Source organism: Rhinolophus sinicus, linkage group LG05 (assembly GCF_036562045.2).
Source record: "Rhinolophus sinicus isolate RSC01 linkage group LG05, ASM3656204v1, whole genome shotgun sequence".
Taxonomy (NCBI): Eukaryota; Metazoa; Chordata; class Mammalia; order Chiroptera; family Rhinolophidae; genus Rhinolophus; species Rhinolophus sinicus.
In genome coordinates, this window is record NC_133755.1 from 141,843,177 (window position 1) to 141,857,378 (window position 14,202).

The window sequence follows — 14,202 nt, forward strand, 5'->3', positions numbered from 1 at the left end:
TCTGAAGAAAGCCAACATGTAAGGGAGGAGTAGAGGAAAACCACCCACAGAGGAGAATAAATTTGGACAGCAACAAGGAGTTAAATTAGTAACTTCAGTAAGAGAATGTCAGACGTTCATATGGGCAGCAGCCAGATCAGAGTCTAGAGTCAGTCCTTTGCTGCTGTAATTCTCCCCTAGCACTCTAATCTCTTATCTCTCATCTCATGTGGAGGAGGGTAAGAGCTGGGGAGAGAAGACCCAAACTACTTTTCACTATTTTTTAACTTTATTTTTTATTATCTTTTTTCTTGAGGTATAATTAATATATAACATTATGTTAGTTTCAGGTGTACAACATAATGATTTGCTATTAGTATATATTGGGAAATGATCACCACATTAAATCTAGTTTTAACATCCATCACCACACAGTTAAATTTTTTTTTTCTTGTGATGAGAACTGTTAAGGTCTTCTTTCTCAGCAACTTTATTTTTTATTGTTGCCATTATTACTATAATTATTATTAGTATTTAAAGAAGCACATTCATTGTGGTCTCTTTAGCACTCTAATATCTTCCTATTGAAAATAATACAAAATTGAAACTTCTTACCATAGCCTACTTGACCCCACAGGATCTAGCCCCTGTCTCCTTTTCTAAGATCATATTTTCCCTTCTCCCCTTCACTCACTAACTTATAGCCACACAGGACTTCTTGAACATGCCAAGATTGTTCCCAATGTGGAAGCTTTGCAGTTGGTATTTCTTCTGTACAGAATACTCTACCCCAGTCTTCATAAGCTTGGTTCCTTCTTGCCAGTCTGGTCTTAAATAAGATATCACCTCAGAGAGAACTTCCTGTCCATAAACCTAAATAAGACCCATGCCTCATCACTCTCATAGCATCCTGTTTTGCTTTCTTTATAGTACATTATCCTTTGAAATTATTGTGTCCATTAACTTCCCTGGTTTTTGTCAGTCTCCCCTCACTAAAATGTAAACACCTTCTGAAGAGCAGCCATGCCTCTATTGTTCATGGCTCTACCTCCATTACTGGTACCGAATAATGCTCAATGATTTTTTATTAACTAATAAATGCTAAGCTTTACACTAAACATGAAGAGGTACATCCAAAATACTTGTTGGAGGGCAAGGGGAAGAGAACATCAAGAGAAATAACAGTTTTGAAAATGTAACAGCCTGCTAAAATCCCCACGTGGTTGATTTGGGTCAGAGGTAGGGTTTGCAGAAAACAGTGAGCCGATTTCCAGGAGGTCATGAGGACTAAGAAAGAGCACATTTTCAGTAACTGTTTTGCAATTACCCTGACCCAACTCGGAGTCCCTAGGTAGAGAACCACAGATTCAGGAAGCACGTGTGTGTCATGCATTTTGTCACCTAATTACACCATACCTGGTGTGGTAATTTGACATTTCAGTGTACAGTTTATCTGCCTTGTCATGAGAGACAGTGTGGTGCAGTTCAAAGTGCACTGACTATGAGATCAGAAGACACAGGTCGTAGGTCACTAACTAGCTCTGTGGTCTTGGGGATGACCCATATTTGCCTAATCCTGCTGACTAATCTGTTCTCTGCCCTTCAAACCAACTAGAACATAAAAGTATACATGATTCTTTTGGGCTACAATTTCAAAATGCTACTGTTCCCATTTACTAACTTGACCTTGGCTGATCTTAGATTTAGCCCACACACAGTTCTTTTCTCAATGCTCCTTTATTATTGGCTTATAATCTTATTTTCCTCCTTAGTCTAGATCTTTTTTAAAGTCTTGTTCATATCTACATCCCATCTTCCATCCCAACCCTTCATCCCTACTACCCTCAATCCCACCCCATCAGAATAATGCATATGGTAAAAATAAAAAATGTTTGTTAAACGTTTTACCAGAATTTTCTGGAAACCAAAGTATTAATACGTATCAAGTATGTTAACAAGAAACATATTCTTTGACCTAATTATTGTTTTAGAACTCTAGCCTTAATAAGTAATTTCAAAAATAAAACGAGGATGCCAAAAAAATGTATACAAATGGACACTTTGGTCAACGTTGCTCAAGCAGTAGTTCGCCATAATCAGAAGTGTTTGGATGCTGATGGTAACCACACTGAGCACCTTTTGTAATTTCAGAAGTCAAACGTAACTTATATTCATCTTTTGTTATTGGTATATATTAAGTATTACAATTTTAATAGTTTTTTCCTTTCTTAAAATGTGTATGCATTTTTTGGCACCCTCTGTATATACAAAGATGTTCAATCCAGTATTATATTGATTGCAAAAGAAACCCCACAGCAACAAAGAAACAATGGAATGACATAAATAATCATCAAGAGAATAAGGCTGGGTAATTCATGGACTATCCAATGATAGAAGGTTCATATGCATGATACAATGTATGGTAGAATGATATTAAGCATCCTTAAAAATGATGTTTTCATGGACAAGAAAGTAAAACTATTAAGAAACCAAATATAAAAGAACTATGCATTATGATTCCAGTTGTGCAATATTATAAACACACACACACACACACACACACACACACACACACACACAGAAAAAAAACTCAGGAAGTATAATGAAATTATACTAACCATGAATATTCTTGGAGTGAAACTATACATATTATTCTATTCTAAATCATTTTCTGTATTTTCAGTTTTCTATAATGTACATGTACTATTGCTTAATAATGGAAGAAAAAAGTCAAAACTGCCAATGAATTGATGAATTTGAAAAAAACAACTTTTATTGAACTAATTTATTTAACTATAAAATGGGACTAATAATCCTCCCATATTCTCATATATGAAGCTTAATGGTAACACTATCATACTTTGCATTCCAATTACTAATATTGGTTTCCTCCATAGATTAGTAAAATGTTAAAGAAAATGACAAGGTCTCTATTTTTTCAGATTAATGACTTCCATAGTAAGGTGTGGCAACAAACAGTTGTTAAGAAATTATGATTTATGAAGGTTAAACACTTTAATTTTTAAACACTCTGAAATTCATAGTCATGCAAATAAGTACTCATCCACAAACATTACAAAGGAAGAAGAACAAAGAGCTAGATTTCTTCAGAGCATATTGAATGTCAGATCATTTATATCTGTTTACTGCGAACTATTGTATGAGGCAGGGATTATTACCCTTGCTTTACAATTTGAGGAGGTTGAAATTCAGAGAAGTAACTTCACTAAGATCACTGAAATAGATTATATTCAGATTATTGTCTGCTACTTCCAGCGAGCCCCTGCTTACAAGAAGGGTACACAATCCTATCCCTGTGACTCACGCTTGGCCATGTGCCTTGTGTAGGCCAATGAGCAGAAACACCACATTGTCCACTATGGGCCCTCCTTTCCCTCTCCCATGAGAACAACACTGGCCTTAACAACAAGATGAGGGCTGCTTCTTCATTTGGGTTCTGAAATACAGAAAACATGGAGCAGAGGCATGGCCAACCCAATAAAACATGTAATGTGAGTGAGCAATAAACCTTTGCTGTCGTAAGCTACTGAGGAGATCTGGCAGCTGTACATCTTAGCCTAACCTATGCCAATGAAGAGGCACTAGGAACTGGTGTGGGCAAAAGTCGAGCCCAGGTCTGTTTAGCTCCAATGTCCACGCTCTATGCACAACACCAAGCCACCTTCTCTTAAGTTTTCAATTATTTTGATGAAGTTTATTTTCATGCTGAGAAAAAAACATACAACACAACAATCAGTTTCTGTGAATCAGAGATGTTTTCTGAATATAAAACCAAAATAAAGAGTATTTTGCTTCCCCATGACCCCTATCATCTTCTATTATACTACAAGTTATTTTTAAGATTTAACCTAACACCCTGGAAAATCGCCACTCATGCTGTAGACTGACATCTATCTAAGATTTCATATGTTGGATTAGCTTTATTACCTGAGTGTTCAGACAGAAAACCTATACGTGGGCCAATTCCCTATGCTTTTGCTGTGGGAAGATTAATTGAGCTCATGCGTGCCAGTCACCTCTTATTTGAAAACCATTCCTGTAAAGGAGGAAAAAGTTTTTTTAAGGTTTCTGTTTTTATCTTGGCAGGGTACTAGTAGGCTACTCTGTGGGTGGGAACCTAGCATTCTAGGTGGCTCAGAGACTATCAGCAAGCCTTTCCAAAAGAAATGGCTTCCTCTACTTGGGGATTCTCTCCTACTGAGCAGTCATTTGCTGCCATGGAGATTCAATCTCTTGGCATCCACTGCTGGACTTGCTATAGGATTTTACAAAATTTCCTGGCAAGCTCACCTGCACAATTTTGAAAGTCTGGGAACTGAAAGTTTTTAACTGCTTACAGGTTATAGCAATAAAACTGATGATCAAACCTAGTCAAACTCATTAAGCTTTGACCTTGGGGCCCAACAGTACACACATGAATACAAATAGACACATACCATCCCCTTTTGAATATAACCTAAAGCCCTTGGACTCACCAGTCCTAAGGACAGTTAAAGTGACAGTCATATTTATACCCAATGCCTCTGTCTCATCTCTCACTTTTTCACATAGGATTTTAGCCTCCTTTAAAACAATACCTTTGCCTCAAAGATGTATTAGGGGAGAATTCCCAGCAAGGGTCTCATATACATTCTGGAACAAGTTTAATCCAAAAAATTATAGCATAACTTTTCCCAAGCTTATATTAGTCAACCACCATGCCTCTGAGCATTCCGTGTCCACCATTATGTCTACTATTCTAGAGGACAGTGTCTTGCTAAGGTACTATCTCCTCACATATTGAAATCATATGACCCGCAAGGTACAAAAACAGCTGTGCTCACATCCTCTCTAAGGTAGAGATCTGACTCAATAGTCTACCATCTAATATCTTTATTCTCCTTCCACCCTTCCTAGCAATGATACACAAGTCCCTTCCTCCCTCAACCAAAACACAAAAGCTATAATGTACATTGTCTCCCTACCTCCTCTGCTACTTCTTCAGGCTATCCTCACTGTGGATCCACCAAAAATTTATTTTTATGCTGAGAAAAAAAAACGTAGAATAAAACAATACGTTTTATGGATCAGACATGTTTTGTAAGTACAAAACTAATTTCTCTTGTGATCCCTATTCCTTCAGAATATCTTATGGGATTTTGTTTAATTATGCTTATAGTATTCCATTAAAATATAATCTACATACAGTATCATCAAAAACCTTAGGTGCACTGCTTGATTCAATTTTATTTCAATATAGCCTGGTCAAGACAGAGAATATTTTCACAACTCCAAAAAATTTCTTCAGTCCCTTCACAATCTTTAACATCCCACCTTTGCAAGTAACCACTATTTTGAATTCTATCGCCAAGGATGAGTTTGAATTTTATGTAAATAGAATCATACATAAGCTTTTTGTGTAAAGATTCTTTTGTTCAAATAAGCTTTGAACTTATTTGTAGTTTATTCACTTTTATTGCTATATATGTAGATATATATAGATTGCTGTATGTGTAGATGTATGTAAATATAGATTAGATATAGATATATAGAAGATATAGCTAGGTATAGATATAAATATATATGCCACAGTTGGTCCACCTATTGTTCTATTATTGTCATGTGGGTTGTTTCCATCGAGGGGCTATTATGAACAAAGCTGGCATGGACATGCTTATAAAAGTCTTTTTTATGGATGTATATCTAAAAGTAGAATGGATTAATCTTAGGATAAGTATCTTTTTATTAGAAACTGCCATACAGATTTACAAAGTGGTGCACCATTGTATTTTCCCACCAGTAATAGATGAGTATTCCAGTCGCTCCACATACAGAAATCATGTGTAGTGGTATTTCATTGTCTTTCCTATGGTTCCTGAATGTCTGTGAGCCAATCAACTCTAGTCCTCTGGCAAACATAACATAGTTCCTGTGTTTAAGTTAAATAAATAGTGGTAATTCTTATATGCTTATAGGCTTCTACACACTAGAAGATCAAGATAGACTTTTCGTTTCAGAAGTCATGGGAAAAAATACATTAAAAGCCTGGAATCTTTCATCCAAATAGAATTTCTCTATGTAGACTGCTACAGTTGTGCGTGCTTCAAGGAGAAGTTATACTAATTTTGTCTTGATGCTTTTATTATCTAATTGCACGTTTTCAGAATCCCTTACCCTTGAAAGGTATTCTGTGATTTCACACCTTCTTTGGCACTCTCATTGCAATCTTTGTAAGTCAGGGAGACAAAAGTGTTACCATCCTGCCTGGAATTCCACAGTTGGCAATGGACGCTGAGCCAAAATAGCAGCTACGATAATGAGGTTTCCCAGAGGAGGTGCCAAGACATGAAGCTCACTGTTTTGCCTAACTGAAACTATGTTCCATATCAGCACTAGAATTAGAGCTAAAGAGATTTTACACCTGGAGATGGAGGATGTCATCATTTGAACCCCAGCAGCCCCTCAATACACCTCAAATTATGCAACAGTGTTGACTAATGAGTACCAGCTATTATGTGCCTTTTACTTCTGGGCTACTATTTCATAACCAAGTTAAATGAGGCCCAAGTCAATAGTTACAAGGAGATGTAAGGAGATGATAATTTTGTGAGAATTTGTTTCATAATTAATTAAACAGATACCACCCATTCTCTATTAGAAATCTTCATAGGCCAGGGATATAAGTACTACCGTGTTTCCCCCGAAAATAAGACTGGGTCTTATATTAAGGTTTGCTCCAAAAGACGCATTAGGGCTTATGTTCAGGGAATGTCATCCTGAAAAATCATGCTAGGGCTTATTTTCCAGTTAGGTCTTATTTTCAGGGAAATACGGTAGGTTTCCTTTTACTCTGCTTTTTTTTTGCATTGAAAGTTAATTAATTCCTGATTTGACCATTATTTTCCCTGGGTTAATCCACTGTAATGATAATACATTTTTAAATAAATTATTTGGAAGAAGAGAATTAGGTACATGTAATTATTAAATAACTTTAATTAATAGACTAAAATTAATCAGCATCATCTCTAAATTTTATTTTCACTAAATTGATTTATAGATCTATGTATTTGTGTTTGTATAGGTGTGTGCTTGTGCATGCATACATTCAACCTTCATAATCAATTAAATCAGAAGCCCTAAAGTTGCCAGATGACACAAGCTAGGTCCAGCCATCTTTGTCCTACATAAGTCTAAATGGACGCAGGATATCCTTTTGTCTCTTTGCAATCTTGAACTCTTTAAAAAGAGCTTCTGATAAAAACTGGGAAATGGATGAGGGCGGTTCTGTAATACCTTACAGTCAACAGGCATTTGCCCAGGGACCTGGTTGGTGGACAAAGATTCAGCTGCAAATTTGGGGGCTGAATGCTTTTTGTCCTTAAGTCACTTGCTTTCCAACTCTCCCTCTAGCTATCTTAAACTAACTATGGAATTTGTTAAATCTACTTGAGGGAATAGCCTATATGATTTCCTAAGAGAATATTAATTTGACATGTAGGTTCACAGTCACCCCCTCAGAACTGCATGACCTTCTAGAACATCCGTTTCCTCCTCTGAAAAACAAAATTCATAATACTTCCTCTTGGGATCATTGTAAAAGTGAATACACTAGTGAATGTGAAAGTCCTTTATTAATTTTAAGGCATGGCAATCTCTTTTGCGATTTTTTAAAAACAGAAAATCCAAAGGGAGTGCCTACAGCAGAGTATCACTAAAAGTCTGCATCTGAATATATGAATAAGATGTGTGCTATTTCTCTCAAAGTGTCTTATATTTCATGTCAAAAGGGAAAAATAAGATAAATCATATCCAAAAAAGAGTGTGTTGACAGACAGTATGACAAGATGATGTCTGACAGAAGGTGGTCCTAATGCTAAGGGTAAAAGCAAGGGCAAAAAAGTGAGAAAAGTGAGAAAAGAAAGGAGTTGGTATAGAGGTGATAACACAGACAAATGAAATATAATGACGCTCATAAAATTTAGCAGTAAATCTGTCAGAGTATATGATAACTAGCTTCACTAAGATACATATCAAAAGTGACATTTAGAGACTGTATAAATAAAAGAACTATGTCAATTATCTTTTCCGGTACACCTGTTTGCAGAACTTGTCCCTACTGAACCACTCAGCCCCTTGTTGTGGGATGACCTTGAACCTTTGGCCGAAGAGCTGTTCCAGTGATTGTGCTTCAAACTGCTCTGTGTGCTACAGTTGTTTATCGGCCACATCCAGGCTGAGGCTTATCTATGCTCCACACGCGGTTTGTCCCGGTTCAGTTCACCTTACAAATATTGGGGGAGGGGGTGCTCTTGCTTTCTTCATCCTCCAACAGCTCAGTGCAATTACACTTAAGGGGACCTCAGTCTTGATCTTCTGGACCTATTACTGCAAATCAGAGCTTAACCCATTCAAGTAAATTTGGAGGTGACTCTAATTCAAGTTCTTTGACTTCTGTCTATGATAGGACTTCTTCGATTTATAGATGGCATCCCATTCCCTTCTGACAAAGCCAGATTCATAAAAATGCCTACCTCCTAAATGGATCCATTTTAAAATGCCCTTTGTGTTTATGAAAAGATTTGCTTGAAGATTTCTTTAAATAGCTCTTTTACTGCATTTGAATAAAAATGTATTTACCAATTTTCAGGAACATGTCTATCACAGGTAAACTGTGGTATTCCTGTATAAGAATAGCACAGGAAGAATATCATTAAGAACCTAAAGGCCTACCTAGGTAGCATAATAAAAAATACTGAATATTAGTCTAGCTCACAGATAAGAAAATGACCTCATTTTTTCCAAGTCTTTAAAAGCTCTATCCAAACCTGAGTCATCCATAACCAATGTCCTTTGCATTCTGGTTGCTTGGGTTTGACACCGAGATGTGTCCAAAACATTGTTTTTTTGTGTGTTTTTTTTGTTTTGTTTTTTTTGAGATAAACCCCTTTTCTTATATGTAAAGGAAGGAAGGGATAGAGGGATGGAGGGAGGAGGAGGAGGAGGGAGGGAGAGGAGGGAGGAGGGAGGGAGGAGGGAGGAAGGAAGGAAGGAAGGAAGGAAGGAAGGAAGGAAGGAAGGAAGGAAGGAAGAAGGAAGGAGTGTCTACAGAGTGTCATAAGGTTGAACATTTATTTTGAAAATAAGGTGAGAGTAGAAGTATAATTATCTATATTAGAAAGTAAAAAGACTAATTTACGTAATTGAAAAACTTTTATTTTAAACAACATATTCAATTTTTAATTAATTCATTCAGGACAAACATTGCTTTTCATTTCTTATTAATACCTTTGCCTATTTGCCTTCCTAGATCCCCATCCAATTTTTGTTTCCTAAAACCCCAGCAGTAGTCTACATGTATGAAGGAGTTAGCTCACTCCTCTTCAACTAATCCATCTAATTACCCAATTAACCCCCAAGCAATGTACTAACCAGAAAGACAACATATTTCATTATTGAGTATCTGTGGCTGGCAAAACCAGATCAGCTAGATTCTGTTCTGCCAAGGTCAGGTTTCTGAATTCCTGTCTTCAGTGAAGCTCTGTAAATTGGGGTAGCACATCAGAGGCACTGAAGGCTTTCTGGCTTCTTCCTCTGTACCTTCTCTTCCAGTAGACTTTAAATATGTACAAGACTCTCCCACAATTATTAAAGAATAATCCTCTTCTTTGATCCCATTCTATCTCTGGCCTACCGTCTTCCAAACTTCTCAGAAGCACAGCCTACACTCCCTTTTCCTTGAGTACTCAGTGAAATCTGACATCTGCTTCATTACTTGACTGAAATTGCTCTTATTGTGTCTCCTAAGATCATAAGCAACTTCTAAGTATTCCATATCCAAAGGGTGTTTTTCAGTCTTTAGTTGTGGAAGGCATCCTGGTTTTAATACTGTTGACCGCCTCCTACTTCTTAAAGCTCTACCCCCTTTGGTCTCCATACCACCACATCTTCCTGGCTTGCCTTGCATGTCTGAGTCTTCCTTTTGCCTCTTTTCTCTACACAACCATTCAATATTGCCCAGGCATTGAACTTTATCTCACTATTCCCTATCTATGTTCTGTACCTCTAAGGGTAGTTTCATCTACACATATAGTTCAAGAATCATGTTTGCTAATAGCTTCCAAGTTCAAATCCTTGATTCAGATCGCCCACTGGAGAATGAGATTTCTATGTTCTACTGTAAGCTGGATAACGCCACCAAAACAACACAACTTCAAACTCAACATGTCCAAAGCAGAAATTATGCATTTATCCCTTAAATGTGTTCCTATATTCTCTAGTTAATGTATGGCACTGCCATTCAAACAAATAGTTAAACTAGAAACCTGGGAGTCATTCTTGACTCGGCCTCCTCCCTCAATTCTCATATGCAATCAAGAAAATCATAAGATTCTGATGATCTTACCTCTAAATACTTCTAAAATCTATCCTTTTTATTACCTCAATTATTACTATTATAACTAAGGCTCTTATCTCCCTTTAAACAGTGTGTCAACCTCCTCAATCATCTTATTTACATGATTTTCATCTTCCACTAACTACTAGCGTTATATCTAAAATGTCTATCTCTTTAAAGGCTCCCTCTCCCCTCAAAATGAAGTCCAAGCTCCTTTACATGGAACATAACCCCTGCCCACCTCTATGCCCTCATTTCTTGCCACTCAAACTCACACCTTTAATTTTTCACCACTCAATCTCACAGTTCGTATTTCAGAAAGCTTGAAATGCCTATAGTTTCCCATACAGCATTCAGTTTCTTGCCTTTAGACTTTGCTCAGGCTGTCTCCATTCCTACCTCATTTTTTCTTCCCCTCACCTCTGCCAATACCCCATACCTGTCTAGTGTCTACTCATCTTTTGAGGATGAGCTAAATATAAAAAAGCTCCTAAAGCTTTTGTCACAGCAACACCACCTCCCAACCCCCCAGACATCAGACTGTTTTGTACATCTCTCTCCTGCATAATCATTCTCAGTCGTTAGCATGTCTGACAAGAGTTGGTTCTCATGAATATTTGTTGAATGAATGAGTATGGAATGACAGATCAGCTTCCTGCTGACTGGGGTTTTAGCATTGCATCAGTCTAAGATGTGATGTCATTTCTTTCCACAGTAGAGGTGACTGAGCAGGGGAGTGTGACAAATGATTTTATCACCATTTCCTTTTAACAGTTCAGCCTCATGATTTTGTTTGAAATGTTATAGGCTTGCGGAATATCAAACACATCCAGATATAAATGTGGCCATCAAATTACCTTTCAAAAGTAATAATTCTAAAATCACTCCCATTGTGGAAAATGCATGATGTTTTCTCCAAGAGAGGCCACAATCAAAGTTTGCCTATAGTTTCCATTCCCTTTCATTCCAAATTTTTCACTGGAGATGCCAACAAGACCAAGTCTCACCTGTGTGTCTGGTTTCTATCCAACCCCGGGTACAGGGGTGGTATTGATATGAAACTTGTTTCAAAAGTTGGTCACCAAAGAGAAAAGGAGGAAATTTTTAAAGCATGGGACCCACCCTTCCAATAATCAAGAGATAACATAGTGCATTTTTACACTAGTTTAGCATTTTCAACTCTAGAAAAAAAGCACAGTGCTTCCTGTAACTCACAAGTCAGTGCCTGGGCTTTGTCTCACAGGAAGCATCTGGGTGCTACAGGTCAGAGGCGAGGAAGGTTACAATGAGCAGGTTTCACAGGGAGTGATTAAGTGTGTGGAAACTGGAAGTTTCAGGGAATAGGATGTGAATACTTTTTGAGACAAGAGCAAAGAAGCATAGACAACGGAAAAACTATTTGAAGAGATCTTGGGGGGGAAAAAACAAGAGGCTTCAAGAGATAAAAATAAAATAAGTCAGATAATTAACACCAACTGTAAAAATGATAGGGAAGAAGTGAGAGAATTAGTTTCTACTTCAAGGGGTGGGGGGAGAAAAATGAAGCAGCATCTATGGATAACGAGATTTAACATCCTTTTATTGGGAGATGATGGAGAACAAGGAAACACTGGAAGGGGGAAAAAATACTCCATTTTATCACAAAGTTTCCCAGCTTTATAGACAAGAAAGTATTTAATTCTTTACCTGCATAATGCTTCCTCTGTCAATTCCTATGTTAAACATCATTAATTTTTATTTAAACTTTTAAAATAAAGAATTAAACAAATTGTCTTAAATATTTAACTCTAGATAAGACACAATTTAGATGGTTCTAACCATAACGGTTTATGCTGTAATTTGCAATATTAGCATTTGGAGGTTTATATTCCACACTTACCCAGTGGGTATGCTCCATTCAAAGTACCCTCATAAAACCCATTCCCGAAACTGTCCAGCTCACATATCCCTTCAACTGCCAGAAGGACACAGCCTTGCTCTTTACTTCCCATCCTTTCTCTAAAGGCATCTGATTTACAGTACAGCCATCAAGAGCACCATAACGGTTTCTTAAATAACCATTACTAAAGACTCAGTTTTCATAATAAAAAAATAAAGTTCCTACAAGTAGACAATTACACATAGAGTTTAGGTTTGTCCCTCTGGTAAAATGAAATAACAGAAAAATACATGCACATATTATTTGAGATGAAATGCAAATGGTCTGAGCTTGAGAAGTCAGCTATATGGAGTTTAATATTTTGCAAAAACACAATGTATATGTACTACTAATACAAAAGCTATTTTTGCAGAATATTTAGACAATATCTTTAAAGTTTAGTATCACCAAGTTATTTTATACACTGGAAGCCAAAGCCCCACATAAAACAATGTATGATCTACAAATGTTTTAGGCCAAGCAGGAAAAAAAAAAAAGGCATGACATTGAAAAGTCAAATTTATTACTACATGTGTATCCTAAGTGCATCTATGTTATGCAAAAATATTTTATTTCTAAATAATAAATATTCCTGTATATATTAAAACTATAACACTCTGTTGATGCTTAAAGCTAATTCTAACATGAAACCATTACGTCAGGCTGTTCTCCATAAGCTATAGTAAAACAGTAGTAAGAAATAAAGGAAAAGACATTAGCATTTTATATATTTTATTTGGTTTAAGCATTTCTTTTTTTTTTTTTTTTTTAATGTTCTCAGGCAGTAATTCCACTAATTTCATTTTGGGCATCCTTACCAGTCCAGTGGGAAGGCATTCTGCTAATATTTCTCCATAGCAGTTGAAATATAAATTAAGGTATGAGGAAAAGCAAAACGTTCTCTGTCATATAAGAAAATAAGATCTGGAGAAATCTCCTAAGCAGAGGTATAAAAAATTACAGCCTAATCTCTTGTATTTTCCATCTTCAACACCCTTTTGGTAGGAAAAGAATCTGGCTTCTTGGTGTGATATGATATAGTATGTGTATTACTTATCCATTACTGGTTACAAATTATCCCCAAATTATCACACATACACACACACACAAACCATTTACTATCTCACACAGTTCCTGGAAAGTCAGGGATATGAGAGTGGCTTAGCTGAGTGCTTCTGGCTAAGGGTGGCGGGTTTCATGAGTTTGCTATCGAGCTAGCATGACCAACTGTCCTAGCTGGCCCATGACAGAGGAATTTGCCAGGATACAGAATTCCAGTGTTAAAGTGGGTAAGTCCCCAGAAAACCTGGGGAGTTAATTAAGTGTCATTTGGGGCTGCAATCTTAGAAAACTTAACTGCCATTGGAGGATCCATTTCCACGTTCCCTCACATGCTTGTTGGCAGGAGGCTTCATATCTTTGCTGTGTATACCTCTCCATAGACAAGCTCATAACATGGCTTCTTCCCTCAGAGAGAGTGATGCCAGACTGCCTTTTCTGTCCTAATCTCCGAATCATACAACCTCATTTCTGCCTCAGTCTATCCATTAGAAGCAACACATTGAGCCCAGCTCACAACAGAGGGTAGAGGATTATAGAAGGACATGCACACCAGGAGAAAAGGATCATTTCGGCCATCTCGGAAACTGGCTACCACGGTATGGTATAGTATGGATGCTAAAGGAATGTGTTGAAAACACCACAGGTAGGTATCCAGGTGAGGCACCTTTACTTTTTTTCATTTCAAAAGCATTTGTTATAGACCAGATATCATGTTAAGCACTCCTGTTTGAGCTTTTACCAGAATAATCAGAGCAGTCCCTAAGGCAATGGGTACTCTAAGAAACTCTCCTGGTAGTTAACATAAGAAAAATTGGGCTTAAAATAATTTCAAAGTTAACCTTGAAAGGGA